Below are 3,429 nucleotides of genomic sequence, written 5' to 3' on the forward strand. Positions count from 1 at the left end.
TGGGATTACAAGTGTGCGCCACCACGCCCGGCTCGTTGATTTTTCTATATTAATTATATGTTGAGCCGGGCGTGGTGGCGGCACGCTCATAATCCCCACTCTTGGGAGGTGGAGACAGGATCGCGCAGGTTCAAAGCCAGCCGCGCTGGTTTAAGGGACCCTGTTTCCAAATAAAAATATAAAATAGGTCTGGGAGTATAGCTCGGAGGTAGAAGGGCTTCCAGGAATGCCAGTACCACCAAAAAAAAAAAAAAAAAAAAAAAAAAGAAAGAAAGAAAGAAAGATCAAAGAGACATTTACATTCTTTTTTTCTTATACTAAATCTTAAAAGTTGGGTTTTGGCTTTTTTTTTTTTTTTTATTGTAGTACCAGGGATTGAACCCAGAGGCATTCTACCTCTGAGCTACACCCCCAGCCCTACTTTTTATTCTTTATTTTGAAATGGTCCCACCAAGTTGCAGAAGGCCTCACTAAGCTAAGACTGGCTACGAACCTGCCATCCTCCTGTCACAGCCTCCCAAGTACTGGGATTATAAGTGTGCGCCATCACACCTGGCCTTTTATTTTTCTTTTTTGGTGGAACAGAAATTGAACTCTGGCATTCTACCTCCAAGCTGCATCCCTATCCCTATTTTATTTTTATTTAGAAACAGGGTCTCACTATTTGCTGAGGCTGTCTTTGAACCTGTGATTGTCCTGTCTCAGACTCCCAAGTACTGGGATTACAGGCATGTGCCACCACACCCGGCTTTGGGCACGTGTTTTACATTTCCAATTCACCTTGATTTAGACCTGCCGCATTATCAGTGCTCAGTGGGCACATGTACGGAGTGGCTGCCAATGCAGACACAGAATACTTCTATCCTCGAAGAAGATTCTAGTGGACGGTGCAGGTCTAGAGCTGGGGGGACATGAATTTGAGCCCCCGCTCCACTGCTGTGTAACCTTGGGGATGGTCTTCAACCTCTCCGCACCTCCATTTCTTAAAAAGTGAAAATAGAGCCGGGGTGGTGGCGCACGCTTGTAATCCCAGCATTTGGGAGGCTGAGACCGGAGGATCACGGTTCGCAGACAGCCTCAGCTACATAGTGAGGCCCTCCGCAACTCAGTGAGACCCGGTTTCAAAATAAAGAATAAAAAATAGGGCAGGGGGTGTAGCTCGGAGGTCGAATGCCCCTGAGTTCCATCCCCAGACCCGCAAAAAAAAAAAAAAAAAAAAAAGTGAAAATAATCATATTAATACCCAGTGTCCACATGAGACTGTGGCAGCTGTTGCCACCACTACTAATTACCTTCACTCAGTGAGTCTGCTTCCTCCTTGGTGCTTTGTCGTACTGTTTTTAATCCACACGATGGCCTTACAAGGCTGTCTATCGACCCCGCTTTATAAATGTGGAAACTGAGGGTCACAGGAGAAAGGTCAATAAATGCTATGATATTATGATAGCCAAATTGGTATTTGAGCCCGGATCTGACTAACTTCTAAGACAATGTTTTGTTTTGTTTTGTTTTGTTTTCAATGCATGGCTGGCACATGCCTGTAATCTCAGAATTTGGGAGACTGAGACAGGAAGATCTCAGGTTCACGGCCAGCCTCATCCACTTAATGAGACCCTGTGCAATTTAGTGAGACCCTGTTTCAAAATAAAAGATAAAAAATAGGGCTGGGAGCTGGGCGTGGTGGCGCACGCTTGTAATCCCCGCGCTTGGGAGGCTGACACAGGAGGATCGCACAGGTTCGAAGCCAGCCTCAGCTCCTTAGTGAGGCTCTCAGCAACTTAGTGAGACCCTGTTTCCAAATAAAATATAAAATAGGTCTGGGAGTATAGCCCGGAGGTAGGAAGCCTCTGGGTTCCACCCCCAGTACCACCAAAAAATAAAAAATAAAAAAATTAGGGCTGGGGATGTAGCTCAGAGGTAGAATGCCCCTGGGTTTCATCACTGGTATTACAAAATAAAAAACTAAAATAGGATTAAGCAAGGTGGTGCATTCTCTCTCTCCTCTCCTCTTGTCTTCTCTTCTCTTCTCTCTCTCTCTCTCTCTCTCTCTCTCTCTCTCTCTCTCTCTTTCTCGGTACTGGGGATTGAACCCAGAAGGATTCTTTTTTTTTTGGTGGTGGTACTGGGGTTCCTGGAAGCCCTTCTACCTCTGGGATACACTCCCATGGGCTACACTCTCAGACCTATTTTTTAACTTTTTTATGTGGAAACAGGGTCTCTTAAGCCAGCGAGGTTATAATCCCAGTATTGGGGAGGCTGAGACAGGAGGATCAAAGGTTTAAGACCAACCTCAACAATTTCTCCAATCTCTCTCTCTCTCTCTCTCTCTCTCCCTCTCTCTCTCTCTCTCTCCCTCCCTCCCTCCCTCCCTCCCTCCCTCTCTCTCTCTCTCTCTCTCTCTCTCTCTCTCTCTCTCTCCCCAGTACTGGGGATTGAACCCAGGGACATTCTACCTCCAGTCTACACCCCCATCCCTTTTTATTCTTTATTTTGAAGCAGGGTCTCACTAAATCGCAGAGGGCCTCACTAAGTAGCTAAGGCTCTCCAGGAACCCGTGATCCTCCCGCCTCAGTCTTCCAAGTACTGGAATTACAAGTATACGCACCATGCTGGAATAGCCTCAGCAATTTAGTGAGACACTGTTTCAACATTAAAAAAAATAAAAAGGGCTTAGGATAGAATTTCTTAGGTAGAAAGGAGTTGTAGAATACCCCTAGGTTCAATCCCCAGTACCATTAAAATAAAATAGGGCTGGGAGTAGAGCTCAGAAGTTGAATAACCCCTGAGTTTGATACTGGTACTCCCAGTACTAAAACAAATAAATAGAACCATCTAAGCCATGCTATGCAAATGTTAGCTCATCATAGGATCCGGGGCGGGGACACAAATGCCTACAGGAGCCTGCAGTGGCATAAAGGGAAAAGGGCGCTCTGCAGGTGGGAGTGAAGAGCCGGTGAACTGCAGACTTGTGGTACAGTCAGATTATTTTTGTTTTGTTTTGTTTTTGCAGTATTGGGCAGGGGCATTCTGCCTCTGAGCTATATCCCCGGCCCTCTTTTAATCCTTATTTTGAAAAAGGATCTCACTAAGTTGTGGAGGGCCTCACAATTTACTGGGGCTGGCCTCAAACCTGTGATCCTCCTGCCTCAGCCTCCCAAGTACTGGGATTGCATGTGTGTGCCACCATGCCCAGCTTCTTTTTTTTTTTCCCTTTGTGGTACCAAGGATGGAACCCAGGGACACTGTACCTCCGAGGTACACCCCCAACCCTAGTTTTTAGTCTTTTTATTTTTGAAACAGGGTCTCACTGAGTTGTGAAGGGCCTCGCCAAGTAGCTGAGGCAGTTTGTGAACTGTCTGCCTCCTGAATTCCTGAATGCTGGGATTATAAGCATGCACCACCATGCCCGGCCTTTTTCTTTTCTTTTCT

This window comes from Muscardinus avellanarius, assembly GCF_963383645.1.
Source record: "Muscardinus avellanarius genome assembly, chromosome: 19".
Classification (NCBI taxonomy): domain Eukaryota; kingdom Metazoa; phylum Chordata; class Mammalia; order Rodentia; family Gliridae; genus Muscardinus; species Muscardinus avellanarius.